Here is a 16,334-nt window from a genome sequence, read left to right as displayed (position 1 = left end):
GACCTGACCCCAGCCATGGCTGGAGGAGAAACAGGAGGCCCATGTGTTCATTGACTCTCCCAGGTCTGTGAACAGCTGCTCCTAGAAGTCTACCCCAGGGCCCTTTCACAGTGCCAGCTGGAATCTTCCAGGAGTAGTGTCCTGTAGCTTGTTCATTTGTGAAGTGTCTGGGAAGAAATGATAAGAAGTACCCAGGCCCAGGGTGATGCCAGATGCTTGTTGTGGTTCATACAAATCAGTTGTGTGATTTGTATCTCCACATAGCATGTAGACAACTTGTAGATGTCCACCATTGAAATCCATAAGCATTACCAACGATGGCTCTCCATTCCATGCAGAGGCCAGTTTGCTGCATTTCCTAGCAACTCACTACCCAGGTCTACTTGACTAAGTAACCCCTAACCACATGCATCCTCATGTGGGAGCTATTAAACGGGTTATACATGTTATCTACTCAAACTTTTATCTTTTCTTTGAAAAAACTAACACTCCCTCCAAAGACTTTTAAAGCGTGCCTATATTTGGGCATCACAAATATATATATTTTTTTTCTATGAGCCTTTGCCCTTGGGTCTCATGTCTGCTTTCCCAGAATATCCAGTCAGGGGCAGAAAAACTTTGCCCCTTGGCTTTTAGCTTGGGTAGTGTTATCTCTTTCTTTCCCCAACACACATCAAGTATCATCCATGTCATTTCAAGAGGGTAGAACAGGCGCCATCCTACATGTATATACTCACATGCACAGCCATTAGTTTTTCCATGACATTTGTAATTGTGGAGATGTGCATGTTAGATGAAAGAGGAACACGTAAAGAGCAATGTTAGGTAGTTAATTGTAGCACTCAGCAAGTGCTTTGCCATAAGTTACTCTGAGGGACTAGAAGCTAGAAAGATCCTTGACAGGCAAATAGATAAGGAATGAACTCACAGACAGATAATAAATATGGCAAATTTCTGGCTCTCTACACTTCTAAGCTGAGACAAAGGCCAGTAGGGACTTCTTTCTGGTTGACTGGTCCAGACTGGTCATATATGAAAAAGCCATTCATGAACATGTGTACCGGCAGCTGACAGCCTATCAGCTCCCTTTTTCATTTAAGTTGACCAATCCAACATGGGTGGACATCCCGGGCCACCCAAAACACTATTAAACCTCATCCCTCCAGTGGAAAAACAGATTATTTTGTTTCTAGATCTTCCTTCTACTTTTTGAAGGGTCCTCATTTCTGTGTTGGTATGTGTGGGGTGCCTCAACGTAAGTAACTCTTTGTGGGTACTGAATCAGACAATTTAGAATTTCGTTACATGGTGACCTCAGGCTAGCATAAGAGCTCTGAAGGTACATTCTTACATCTCACTATCACTTCTTCTGCATTTTAAAACCAGAGGCACTCACAAAGCCAAGCCACCTCCAGGAAAAGCTATTGAGCCATCATGTAAAAGACTATACAAGAAGGAGAGGATTTAAGGCCATTGCTTACCTTCTACCCCGATGCTCAACACACACGCTTCTGTATTAAGTAAGCAAGCAAGCAAACAGCATCAAAGGAAGAAATTCTCTCCTGATGCTATTTCCACCTCCAGGTACGCTCCTCACTTTCCATTACAGTAGTTCCTTGAAAGAGTTGTGTTTATTTTTGTTCACTCCATTTCCCTCTGTTCTTTCTGGAACTGAGTTTTTGCTGCTGGTTCCTGTTTAGCGTCTTACCTTGAAGGCTTGTGTGCTCCAGACACAATCCTTGAGCCTGTACTCTCTTACGTCTCCTTCATTTCTAAGCATATGTTATTTTCTCAGAGAAGCCATCTTTAACCATCTTACTTAAAGTAGGATTTGTGGCCCTTTCCTCGCTTTACCTATCACTACACAAAAAAATAATATAATTTAGTTACTTGTTTACTGTTCTCCAATGAGCTGTGCGAAGCTGGAATGGTCTTTCTTTTGGTCATAGCTATAATTCACATGATATGTGTTCAACATTTAAATGGTTAAAATTCCCAAGTTAGAGGTTTGCTACAAAGCTGCTGGTTAACTGAGCAGCTGTGCGGCTCCATCTGAGACTCAGATCTCCCCTACACCAACTTTCTGCCTTGCTCTGTCCAGATCGACTTTACTTGGGACAACCATATGGTCGCTAGTGTCATTCATACCCAGGTGTGATGAAACCAAACTGAGAAAAGAATACTTCTCGTATCAATTGGTAGACATGAGGAATCATGAACAGACACTGTGAGAAAGCAGTCACTTTGGAGGGAATTTCCTAGGTGGTTGTAAATAAGACAGTAGCAAAAATCACAGTTATGAAGTAGCAACAAAAGTAATTTTATGGCTGAGGGTCACTGCAACATGAGGAACTGTATTTGAGTGTTGAGAACCATTGCATTTGAGCATTTAAAAAAATAATCAAGACAGAAAACAAAAAATTAGACTGTAGTCTTGAATGAGTGAAACAGGCGGGGATCCTGCACAAAATGAAAGAGGGAACTGGATTGGAACAAAAAAGGCTAAAGAAGCCAGAAATTTGCCACATTTGTTGTCTGTTTATGAGCCCTTTCCTTAGCTGTTTGCCTCTCAGTGATTGTTCGTTCTAGCCTCTAGTCCCTCGGAGTAACTTAGGGCAGGGTGTAGCCGGAGCTTTACGATTGCCTATCTAACAAAGAAAATAGATGAGTAGTCATTGCTCATTACAGATTTCTATCATCTAGTCAACACCCCTCCACTGGGTACATATAATAAGCTGCATCTGCCCTGGCCATGTCCACTGCAGGACAGTGTGAAGTATGGAACAGATTCCTCCTTTCAAGCCTCCAGTCACAGCAAGATGCACAAAGCAGACACAGGGGGGCAGGATTTGAGAGCTTATGAATACAGGAAGAGCATAGTTCTGGCTCCCAGGTTCTTTCCTTTCCTGTGTCCGACATGCTTTGTGTGATGGCTGTTACTGGATTAGGACCACAAGGGGCTGCTTACCGGAACAGCAGCACATTGTGGTCTGAGCCTAGTTAGGGGTCAGTCAGGAAAGAAGAGACTGATAAAATGATAAAAGTCTTTCGTACTCCAAGCTCAAACCTCAGACAATCTAGTGCACATACCTGAAAGCTAGCTGTGATATAGCTGGATCCTGCTGTATCTGGTGTCTACTGCCCTTTATGCCAAGCATATCATGTCTCTGAAGTGCATGTGTCCTCCATGGAGTCCTGGGCAGTATGAATCAGGCAAAGCCAGGAACTCTTGTCACGCCAGGTGACGTGGTGGTTAGGATCTAGCTGGACATATGGCGTCTGGGTCCAGCCCCTCTCAGGGGGAGGAGCTGTCTTAATAAACTCATTGAGTGCGTCTTATTTATGCTAGACTTTGAGAATCCCTGTCAGACCTTTGCTGTCCAGTGATGGCAAGACCTGAGGACCAATCAGAAACACAGACACTGTCCCACAAGCGACTGAATGGAAGTCTGCACTTTCACCTGCCCCCCTGGGGCCTTGTTTATTCATTGCTATGAGGATGTATCATGGTCTAGTGAGATATAAGTCTGCATAGAGTTCAAGAGACACCTGGGAGATGGCTGGAGTGGAAAGGCACATTGTAAAGATGCACTCTATCAGGGGCTTAGTAAGACATGTTTGGGTTAGCCAGATGATCTGGGGGCAGGAGATGGCTACAGAATCTGAATAGGGAGTCAGGAACCGTGAAACATGGATGCTTATTAACAATTTATTGTCGGGTGTGTGGCCTAAAAACAGACACACTATGCTGTATAGACACCTACTTGTAAGACCTATTCTGATTCTGAGACTTACTGAGGGCCACTGGAGTCCTGGAGCCTGTTCTGACTTCTGAGCGGTGTGTGTGTGCATGTGCATGTGTACATGTCAGGGTGCACAAGCATGCAGGAAATGTCATGTCTTCCTTTTACTGGTGAAAGTAGAAATCAAGTTTCCTGCCACAGGGGCTGTTTGGTTAAATTTATGATGCAGTGGGTATATATTCTGTTCCAACAATTATAATTCTAGGAATTTATCTTACAGATTATAGGTCATGAGGAAAGGATGTTTTCTGGGGGGGGGGGTGTAAGTGTTGGCTAGTTTTACTTGAAATCTAGACAACCTCATATCCATACTTAAAATAGGATAGAAGGCCATAGAAGTGATCAAATACAGTGTGGTTCTTCAGTGGGTTTCCATTTTGAGATTTCTCCGGTATCTCTGGGAGAAAACTGCTAATACTCATGGTCTCTTATGAGTGGAATTGAGTACCCGAGAAGGGAGAAATAAAGACTTACTTATTATGTTGTACTATTTGACTTTGGAACCAGGTCTAACTACAGTTCTCAAAATGTGTTCAAAGGATTCTTTGGGGGTTCTCAAAATCAATGCAAGGGGTCCCAGTTATCTTACTGTTCCAATTATATATCTGCATAAAAGTTTTCCCTTATGAACTTTGGTCAAATCAACATCACACCTGATCTTTTGGAGAAGAGCAGCAAGAAGTCAGTTGACTTGTGCTGTGCCAGGCAGAATGGAGTTTGCAAAAATGGAGAACAATGACATTATGTTCACATAAGCCTTTCATTTTGGAAAATATTATTGTCACTTTTTAAATTTTCTTTTTTAAATTTGTATTTTATTTAAATAACATTTTTTTCATTTATTTTACATACTGACCACAGTTTCCCCTCCTTCCGTCTCCTTCCAGTCCCCACTTCTGACTTGAAGAACCTATCTATCTAAATATATCTATTTAATCTTGAAAATATACCCAATATGACCACAATCTTTATTATTATAGAGGACTGTTAACCTGCATTTCTTAATTAACCTAAATAACCTCATTACATTGTTAAATGAGGTGTATAGGTACAATATCTTAAACAAGAGTAGAAACATATATGCAGTATGTTGTAGCAAAAGTAACCTTGATTTGTATCAATATACAAAATCCATAGATTGGTGGTTTCTTTTTAGTTCAAAAGTAGATTCAATAGTCTACCCTCTTTCTCTTATCTCCATGTCTCCCCTTTCTCTTTTAAGAAACAGATCCTTGAATCCAATATCCTTTGCTTAGTTTCCTTTCATACCATGATCAGTAACAATTTGAAACCAACCACGTGACAAACAACCATAACCCACCAAATGACCAACAACCATGCACCCCATCTCTTGAAAATGTGGGTATCATGTTCTTAAAATCACTTCCTGTTGTCTGGGGGACATAGCATCTTCAGGGGGCCCTGAGAAAATTGAGGTAATGGTCATGTCCTTGGAGAGTTAACTCCATTATTTGTTTTCCAGTCTTGGTGTAATGGGAAGGTACAGGGCTCATATGATGTCCTGGCTGGAGGAGTCTGAGAGGCTGGACCATCTCAGTTAGATGCTTTGAAGTTGTTCCTGATGGAGATTTTTGAGGAAACAGCAATGGAGGCATTCTATGAGGCTGGATCACCTGGACTAGTTGTCTTTACTGGTGCCTGGCCTTTTTTTCTGACAACATGCAAACTTGTAAAGGTAACCTACCTATCTGCGTTAATACAAGTATGAAATGTGTGGTGTACACAAACCAGCTAAAGACATATCTGCTCTATGTTTGACCAGGTAAAAGGTATCTGTCAACTATATAACTCCATTTGAACTTCATAACCAAACTGTAAAATAAATCTCTATTCATGTCATATAAAAGAATTCCATTCTGAAGTTAAGACATTCTTAAAATGTATAGACTGGTTTAATTTAGCAGGTTTTTTTTTTTAAATAAAATCCAATGTCTCTCAGTGACATTTGCCCTTTCAAAGTCAATAAAGCATTATACAGATTACAGACGCCCTGTGTTCTTCCCATCTTTATGCGGCTTATTCTCTTTATATTGCTCTTTCTTTAAAGACTTCACTTTATTATGTTTAAGCTATTCACTTTTTCTAGGGCTATCTATGACCTGCTTATTGGTTTTCTAGGTCTGGACCTAATGTTTTGCATGTCTGCAGCCTTCTCTGACTACATAAGCCACACTTTAAATGGCTAGGAAGAAGCTAGGTTACCCACCACACAGCTCCACTTAGCATATGGCACTGGAAGCTGGCTCCTCCTCTTTTGGATCCAGCAGGCAGCTGTGCCTCTATACACTGGGAGCCCCAGAGACCATGGTTGCAAAGAGGCTCCATCCTGAATTCACAACTCCCCTTGCCCCCCTTGCCCCCCTCGCCCCGATGTCTCAGGCCCTATGTGGATTTACATGCCCCAGTGTTGGGTACCATTTGTGGTTTTGCTTGCCTCTGTTCTGGCAGCTCACAAATAATGACACAGTGACCTGCTGTTAATTATGAAAGTTTGGCTTTAGCTTAGGCTTTTTGCCAACTAGCTCTTACAACTTAATTAACCCATATTTTAAAAACTGTGTTCTGTCACATGGCTCAGTTACCTGTCCTCTGTGCTTTGTGTCTGACTCCTTCAGTGTCTTACTGGTGTCTCTTGTGCAACTGGATTAATTCCAAATTCCTTACTCTGCTCAGGGGTCCAACCTATTCCATTTTACCTAGCTATTGCCATCAGACCTTTATTAAACAAATCGCAGTGACGCATCTTCACACAGTGCAAAATAATATTTTGCACCAAGCCATCTCTTTCATGTCCCTCCTTTTATTATACTTATTCCCATGATAAGCTCCTTCCTGCACCTGGGAGCTTTTAGGTACATGTCTTCTGTGTGTTCTCTACAAGGTCTCAGTGTCTTTCCAAAGGTTTTGGTTGGAGGAGTGTTTCTCAATTTGGGTAGTTCTGAGATTGGTGAAACATTCTTGCTCTAGGTCTTTCCTTCTTGAGCAGTGGAAAAGGGACCAAGAGACCAAGTCCTTCATCCAGAGGCCTAAGGTAGGAGAGCTGCTAGAATGGCTCACTTAGATTCTGATCACCGAAACAATGACCACAGATTTTAGGGCAGAGACAGTGCACAGCATTTTTGGGATATAAAAACGAGAGGATTATTCAAAAAGACTAATGATAGTGAATATCTCTACATATAATCCATGGTATCATAGTATACTTCTCGAGGTCAGAGGACAAATTGTGGGAATCTGTATTCTCCTTTACAATGTGGGTCCTGGGAATAAAACCTTGTTTTATTTGTGGCTATCTTAGTTGCTTTCCTAGTTTGCTGTGATAAAATATCCTAGCAAAAGCAACTTGAGGAAGGAAGGGTTTGCTTTGTCGTACAGTTCCGGGGTCCAGGCCATGAGGACACGGAAGTCAAGGAAGCCGGAGCAGAGAACAACGAATGTCTGCTCAGTTCCCATTTTCCTTTTTACACAGGTCGGAATCCCAGCCCAGGAAATAGTTCCACAAACAGTGAGCAAGTCAATCAAGAGACCTGAGACCCCATACATGATCAGAAGCCCTTCTCTCAAGTGAATGTATCTCATCGAGTTCACAACTGAAGTTAGCCATCGCACTGATGGCGATTTTGGTTTTCTCCTCCTCCTATTTCTCTATACCTTCCCTTCCCCTCTCTCTTTTTAATCTCAGTAGTCTATAGGTTTATTATTTTTTTAAAAAAAATCTTTTTAATTACATATAGTCATTTTGCTTTAATGGGTTTTTTCCTTTTTCTCATTGTTGTTCACCAGAACTTTATTATAAGACCCTACTGCTGAAGATACCACACATGTTGGTCACAGGGATACAGAAATTAAACTGGTTCTGATCAGAAAGCTTCCTCACTGCTGGGTAGCTTTCATACTCCTAGAAGGTACTATGCATGCTGCTGAGTGAAAAACAAATACAGCAACAGTCTTGCCCGGCTGTGAACTTCGTGAAATGCAGTAATGAGACCAGCATGCCCATTGGTCCAAAAGTGGTATAAATATTATGGGAATAGTGTTATTGGATTTAAGAGCTGCTCCACAGAGGGAGCACATTTCTGTACTATAAACCCGGCCCAAACCTCAAGGTTGGAGAGTTCACGTGTCCCAGAGGTGAACCAATTACTATTATTTAGCTAAAAGGGTATTATTGTGTGAAACTGCCCCCATGAATTTGCACATCTTTATCCATAGCTTAGTGCTTCTCTCAGAACTCATTAATTGTTTTTGTATAGTTGATAATACTTAACACAGAAACTCACAACTGATCAAAGTTCAGGAAGTAGATGTCAGTGAAGTGCTCAGCCACAAGACTCGGGAGCCATTGTAGAAGGGGAGGTGGAGAGATTGTAAAAGCCAGAAGTTGGGGAGGGCCAGAGAAAAACTGTATCTTCTAGATATAAAAGGACCACTGCATCCATGGACTCATATCTGCTGTGGTTACTTACACATAACCTGCACAAGGTCAAGACAGTCAGCATTATATCATGGAGTGAGAAGGGGTTCATGAGTTTCCATCCCTAACCAAACAGCTATGGACAGTTGATGGATTTTGTGGAGTGGGAGAGTCAGTTTTCTTTAACAGTGTGGCCTGTGGTAGGTTGACCATGCTCCAGTGTTTGACCTTATGCCTAGTAGTACATGGGCAGCACAAATTAGAGTCAATACATAATTTTTAAAAAAGAAGATTGCTTTTATTTTCCTCTCTCTCTCTCTCTCTCTCTCTCTCTCTCTCTCTCTCTCTCTCTCTCTGCTGACTTTGGGTTGATTTTGCTTGCTTTTCTTGATCTTTTGACTAAGCTGCTCTTTTTCAACATGAGCACTTAATAGTTCTGCATACTCCCCTCTGTCTTAGCTGTCCCTAACATACCTTGAAAACACTGTTAATTTTAATAGAATTCTATGTATTTAAAATTATTTTATTTTATGTATATAAGTGTTTTGTCTGCAGGTATGACTGAGCACCAGGTGCATGCATGTCTTGTAGCTGTGAAAACCAGAAGAGAGTGTCAGATCCCTGGAACTCAAGTTACAGGCATCTGTGAGCTGCCTCCATGTGGGTGCTGGGAATTGAAGCCAGGTCTTGTGGAAGAACAGTCAGTGCTCTTAACCACTGAGCCATCTCTCCAGCCTCGTAGTTCTATGTATTTTTATTTTCTTTGAGGCTTTCCTTTTTTGTTTTGAGAATACACTCTGTATGATTTAATTTTCACTTGGGTGTGACTTGTTTTGGTGACTACCAAGGGCATTAAACAAACGTACCGACTTGAGTTATATATGGGGGCCCTTCCCCTCTTAACCTATCTAGAGAAGAATTTTCATGACTAAACTCTGAATAGGGAAGTAACATGCACTGAACTTCCTGAAACCATCCCAACCCCCATCATTTGTGTCATTGACGGCCAAATGTCTTCTTACTTGCTGCCCAGTTTCTGAGTCTCTTTCTGCTTGTAGTCCCCTCCGCATTTTAAGTGTCACTGGTACCAGTCTTGCCTTCCAGACTTACATCACATTCATACCCTAATCCCACCTCTCTGTCCCTTTTCTTCCATACAGATTTTTTTTCCGATTTTAAAATTTGCATTTTCATCTAGCATTTATTAAAGATTTTATTTGTGGCATTTTATTTGTTAGTCCCCCCTCCCCTTTATCTGTGGTACAAATGTCTGATTGGCCATATGTTCTGAGGACTAAGTCATGGGAAGTATTCTCTCTAGTCTCTCTAGAGTTCTTAAACAACATAACATAATCTTGATATTATGGTGACCTCTGAAATCTATTTTTGATGTTTTATATCTCTCCAAGAGGAAGGAATAGCTGCAATTGATTTGTTTTGCTTGATGTTGTCACTACAGAATCTATTCTCGCCCAACTGAAAGATACATATACATGACAGGTCATAGTCATATGATTCCTCACTGCTTCAATCCTCATCTGTAAGCAGGAAGGCCATAGAGTTTGAAGAATAAATGTGATACTGTATGATTTTTTAAAAAAAAGGCACATGACAGTTAAACAGACAGTATTTCTTCTTTTATGTTTGTTTTGATTATTGCTGTTTTATTATAGGGTCTGGCTATGTAGCTCAATCTGGAATCTCTAATTCACAATCCTGTTTTTGCTTGCTGGATTCTAGGATTACAAGTGTGTGCCACCACACCTGTACTGAGAGGACAGTTATTCTTATCTTTGCTTGGTTGTTTTATTGTTGGGATGTTCTGTTACCAATGATGCTGATGTTAAAATCTTTCTTCTTTCTCTTTCTAGATTTTCCTTTGCTGGTCATATAGCTGTATGCCAAAAGAGAGCATGTACATGTTTGTGCCTAGGCTACATATCTAGCTTGTCTAACCTTGTTATGTGACTGTTTCACTGAATGAGCCGATGAAAGAGACAAAAATAAATGAGAAATTTCTGGGGTTTCTCTGTGTCCTAGCAGTCTCTCCCACACAGAGGCTTATTATCAGTTATAAATGCTTGGCTAATAGCGTAGGCTTGTTAATAACTAGCTCTTATAGCATAAATTAACCCATATTTCTTATCTGTGCTCTAACAAGTGGTGATGTCTTTTTTCAACACAGCATGTTCATCTTGCTTCTTTCTGTTTCTGCTCAAAACTTCCTAGACTCCATACTTTATCTTCCCAGCATTTTCTCTGCCCTGAAAATCCTGCCTAGGCATCAAACAATCAGCTTGTGAGAACAACATATTTTCACAGTATACAGGATTATTCCACAGTATAGAGTGGAATAATTCCATGAACATTCCATGAACATTATTCCATGAACATTATTTTTAAATATATATTTTATTAGTTCGTTGAGATTTTTTTTGAAAATGAATGAACTTTTTATTTTTTAAGCTTTATTATAAATCATCTTATTTGACATATCAATTCCAGTTCCCTCTCCCATCCTCCCATGTCTCCCATCAACCCCCCCCATCCCAGCCCCCACCCACTCCCAAGGGAGGGTGAGGCCTTCCATGAGGGATCATCAAAATTTGTCAAGTTATTTGGGGTAGGGCCTAGTCCTAGAAAGAGCTGTCCTGAGCAGGTGGAAATTCATGGATCTCAGTCTGACAGCTGGGGAACCAAAATAGAACCAAACCAGACCCCATGAACATGGGTGTCAGCAAGGAGAACTGGGCAGTCTATGGGGCCTCTGGCGGTGAAATGGGATGTATCCCTAGTGCACTAATAAACTTCAGAAGCCCATTCCCTATGGAGGTTACTTTCTGCCTAGTTGTTTGAGATTTTTACACATCATTAACATTTGTTTATATTTTCTCTTTCTCTTAGGGTAGCTATATGAAACATGGTCTTGCATACTGACTTTTACGATACCAGAATTGCAGCATGAAATGTGCTTTGGTCTCTGAATTAACACTTAGAGGAAACAGTTGATAAACTAGAAACCCTCATTAGTGCTACATGAGCAATAAATATACTTGTGTATTTAAGCCATTTTACATTTTGGAATGTATTTGCTATAGTACCTAGAATTTTTTTTAAAAACTAATACAGAAATTAGTACCTTGGAGAGGGAGGCTGCCATGTAAAACTGAAACAAGCAACATTTGCTAAATGTTAAGGGATCCTATCTTCAGACCAGAAGCAGTGGTTATCTAGAGTTTGAGGTGGAAAAAGGATATTCTATGAAGAAACATAAGGAATCTCCTAGTGTGATAGAGACATTCTTTGTTTACAGTAGGAATCATTACAGTTATTAACAGCTGTGTGCTGGCTAATTTTTATGTCAACTTGATACAATCTAGAATTATATGGGGGAGAGGGAGTCACAATTGAGGAAATGCCCCCATCACATTGGCCCCTAGGCAAGCCTGTGAAATATTTTCTTGATTGATAATTAATGTGGATGGGCCCAATCCCACAGGGGACAGAGCCACCACTAGGTGGGCTGCCAGTGACCATACCGGAGGAGCAGCAGATGGCAGTTGAAGTTCAGGAGGTTGGCCCACCAAGAAACAAAGCTCTGATAGATTGGTAAATCTTGAATAGGCAAGGCCCTGAGGGCCTTGGTTCTAGAATGTCTCTTGCTACTGCTGTGCCTTTACCTGTGTGCCAATGACAATTTTCTCTGGTAACTGGCAGGATGTGAGTGAGTGTGCAGGGAATCCCCACTGCTTTTAATGTGGTATAATTTTCTCACGTAATGTCCCATCCTACTGGGATTTTCTCTTAAGATGTACGGTTTAATTGAAACAATGATATTACAAATTAATAGTGTTAATTTAAATAGAATTCTGATGATTGATGGTTTCTAACGAACATAGTAAAGGATTAATGACAGAGGTCAGTGCTATTTAACCGTGCTCGATAGCATACCACAAAATATACAACAAAGCCCACTCTATGAGTTATATTAGTGAAGAGCAGTAAAGGAAGAGGGGATGTACATAGGCCTATTTGGAAGAAGCATGGAGAGAGAGAGAGGGAGGAGAGGGGAGGATCGGGCATGTCTACTTTTGCATGCATATGAGGGCTTATGTAGCTATACCACATATGTGCATAGGTTACATAAGGCTCTGGAATGACTAAGCACTTTACCTAAATGCAGATGACACATGTGCAGCCGACCCTGGAAATGCTAACACCTGGGATGACCTAAATACTTTGCCTGAATGCTAGTAGCCACGTGTGTAGCAGTGGGCCCCTGGGTGTTGGAAATGATAACAGTTAGTTTAGTGGAAAAGTTAATACAGGGAAAGGAAGGATATATTGTTGCTTTCACCACTGGTAAAGCAGGGGCTGCAGAAGCTAGAAAATGAGAACAAGGAAGTGCTAAACAGCTATTTTCTCTTGAGGAACTGTGTAGTCCGTGGCTTAGGTTAATGATTAAGTCATCATATGTAAACTTTATTCATTTTTAAAAAGATAAGTGTAGAATTAAAACGAAGATGCTCTGACTTAAAATAATTGTCTGGGACTTAGTCTTGGGACATTGGAAATCTGGGTGCCCATAGAACACTCTCTCATACATAGATAGCCACATGCCATTTGCACATCCACCCTTGCTCCGGGTATGCACTCAGAGTTGCATTGAGATGTGGCAGTTAGAAGCTTAGGACTGGAATATGACAGACAGAACTGTTCCAAGCGGAGACCCAGTCCTTCCTTGGTGTGTAATTGTTGGCTTGTTGGGTAACAGTTTGCCTCAGTTCCTCTTCTGATAAGTTGTAAAAAACAAATGCACTTACCTCACAGGCTTACTGGGCAACATCTCCTGTATTATGGCAGTAAGCCCCTTCTTCAGGCCTTCATCTATTCTGGTCACTGTGTAGTTCCTTAGATTGAACCCATTATCACCCATGGGATTCAAGACTGATACCCTTTTCCATAAGCTTTCACATTGGCTCTTTACTTTTGTATTTCAGAGCAACCACCTTATTACATTTAAAATCTTATTCACTATTTTCCCAGAGCAGAAACTTTGACGTATCTCTGAAGCTCCTAGACTAGTCTTGAGGGTGGGTGCAAAACATACTCCAAATCAAATAAACTCCCAAACCTATGTGGTCCTTATATTGTGAATCTATTCATAGATTAATCCATTAATTATGTGAGTGCCCCCATGATCTAATCACCTCCTTATAAAGCCCTGCCTCTAAACATTGTATTGCAGACTCGGTTTTTAATATGCAGCTTATTTTGTGAACACTTTCTGTTCAAACAATGCTACTGAATATCCCCTCCATGCTTAGTTACTAGTAGGCACAGGCATGGGACTATCATCAAATCATAAGCTCATAAATAGTACACAGCTTCCCTAAATACTAGCATAACTTCCACATTCTTAGTCTTTTTTGCAGAGTGGCCTACTGTGGGAAAGTGTTTTTTGTTTGTTTGTTTGTTTGTTTTTGGTTTTATTTTGGCAAAACTTGCTGCCATTGTTTGGGCATCATAGAGACTGGAATGCTTTGCACAGGGGGACACAGAAATATATTCAATCACTACTGGGAAGCTTAAGAGTATCTGCATAAATTTTTTACTGCTTTTTTGGGGGGAAATGATAGTAAGCAGAAATCTTGACTGGAGTCTGACATTTTCTGTCTCAAGTAGACACAAGACTCTTCACTGTGGGGCTGTGTGACAAAAAATAAATGGATGTAAGCAAAGGAAGAATTCACTTCTCCCTGCTCTATTTCTCTCCCTGATGCGTTAGCAATTACTTACTTTCACATGCTCAAAGTTACAGCTTGAACTTAGTTCTCCTGCAAGAGAATTCTGGCTTTTTCATAGTTCCAAAGGGTCTCAATATAGCCTAGGTTAACCTCAAAGCCATGCTGGGATTACATGTATACACCACCAGATCCACAAGAAAGGTTTGCTTTCTCTTTATATTCTTCTACAAACCTAATATGTCTTTTATGGTGTTGTGATTTGGGTTTTTTTCTCTCTCTCTCCAGAGATGTTTCTGCTTTAGTGTAAAGTGCCACAGACAATTGGAAGGTTAGAGAGTATAAAGATTTTGTTCAGGATTTCCCATTTGCCTCAAATTTCCCTATGAGTTAAGAGTCCTACACATACAACTCCAAAATAAGTGCCTCAAATACTTTGCCCGGTTTAGAAAGAGCCTAGAGAGTACAAACTACTCTCAGTTTCAGATAGAAATGTTGGGTTCTGCTTCCCTTTGGGTTTGAGGCCATCTTTAGCTGAAGGATGGCAGACACCACCTGGCTATAATAAAACAGAGCAGAAAAGGGAACCAGCCCTTCTCTCTCCATGGCAGTTACTAAGTCTCTGAATCGCTTTTTCCTTATACTTACAGAGCCAGCAGGGTCATTGTTACTAACCCAGGAACTTCTAGGGAGATTTCTAACAAAGTGAGGTTATAGGACCAAAGCACTTTGTATGGGCTGGTTATCAGAGGCTTCTAGGAAGCCTGGTCTTGAGTGATGTTGCAAGTTGTTTGATATTAACATATTTTCCCTCCAAGTTTTAAACAGGTTTATTACTACAGGACTTCTTAGGAGCTTTAAATACATCTTGTATCTCCACAAGGTTAATTTCCCTCAATAGTATATAAGAAAACTCTCCTTTAAATTTCATGGGCCCATGACATACACGTTTAGAAAGACCATCTTAGACAATATCATGGTTCGTGGATGGAGGTTTGAACTGGTGCCAGGTATGAAGCTAATGCTTGTATCTTAAAGGAGTAAACATAGTAATGGATCCTTGGTTTTATCATTGGAGAAGCTACATCCTCAAAGGTAAAGAGCTTCTTGTCATCTGTGAGACTGATGCAAGATCTTCCAGGGCTATAACGTACTACTCAGAATTACGTTCTGGCTCTGTAATCCACACATTTTCATCAAGAACCATGTGTAGATATTTATCTTCACTAACCCAACTTCCACTTTCTCATAGACTTAATCTTTCTGCTAATGATCAACAATTGCCTTTACTGTGCTTAGCAACTGAGTTTTATTTGCATTTTCCTTGTTTACATGTGAAGTGCATAGTGAGTCTACTCCTGGGTTACTGTTGATGTATTCTCAATTTACTTTTTATTTTTAAAATAAAAATAAAAGAGGATCAGAAACTCAAGGATAGCCTAGCATATGTAATGAGACTCGGTTTAAAAGAAATCACAATAAAGTAAAAGAAAAATGAAAGGAAGGAAAGAAAAGACAGAGATGAAGACTGAGGAAGAAAGAGAGTGAAAAAGTTTTGAATAAGAATGTCTACCATAGGCTCATATATTTGAATGAATAGCTATAAGGGAATAGCACTATTTGAGGAGGATTAGCAAGCTCCCAATCAAATGTTTTCTTTTATAAGCTGCCTTGGTCATGGTGTCTCTTCACAAAAAAAAAAAAGAGCAATAATTAAGACATATGTATTAATTATACCCGAGTTTCATTTTGACATTTTCATACATTTATGTAATATATTTTTATTGTTTTCACCCTGTGAGTTTTTTTTTTCAGCGTTTGTGTTTCAGCACAAACATTTTGTGAGTAATCAACCACTCTCTGATTGGATTTAAGGCGCATTATACCTGACATTGCTCAGGTGGCCATACTGCACTACAAAGAAACTTTCCAGGTTTATCTTAATTGACTTCATAACAGTTTTAGGAAATAAATTCCTGTTGTAATTATTGAGGAGAAAACTGGAGTCCAGCAAGGCTGGCTCAGTGATTACCCTGAGGTCATGCAACTATGGCACCATGGCTGAAATGCAAACTCATGCCTTCATGACTTGTCAAAACTTTTACTGATGTGCTTGACCTCATCCTCTTCGATCGCTCCCAACAAATTTGCTGTTTTTATATTTCCCTTAAGGGGAATTTCCCATGTTGTTCTCCTGCCAGATCCGTCCACGGGTCGAAGCAATAATTGCCGAGAAGTTGTTACCCCCACATCACATCAAAAATGAACAGTGCCAAATGGGTAAAGAGCCTGCAAGATAGCTGTTGTGTGTCAGCAGAATCCATCCCCAGATACCTCAACTGAGAACTGAGT

Source organism: Phodopus roborovskii, unplaced genomic scaffold, assembly GCF_943737965.1.
Source record: "Phodopus roborovskii unplaced genomic scaffold, PHOROB, whole genome shotgun sequence".
Lineage (NCBI taxonomy): Eukaryota > Metazoa > Chordata > Mammalia > Rodentia > Cricetidae > Phodopus > Phodopus roborovskii.
The sequence above is the reverse complement of the archived record's forward strand: the minus strand, read 5'-3'. Positions refer to the sequence as shown.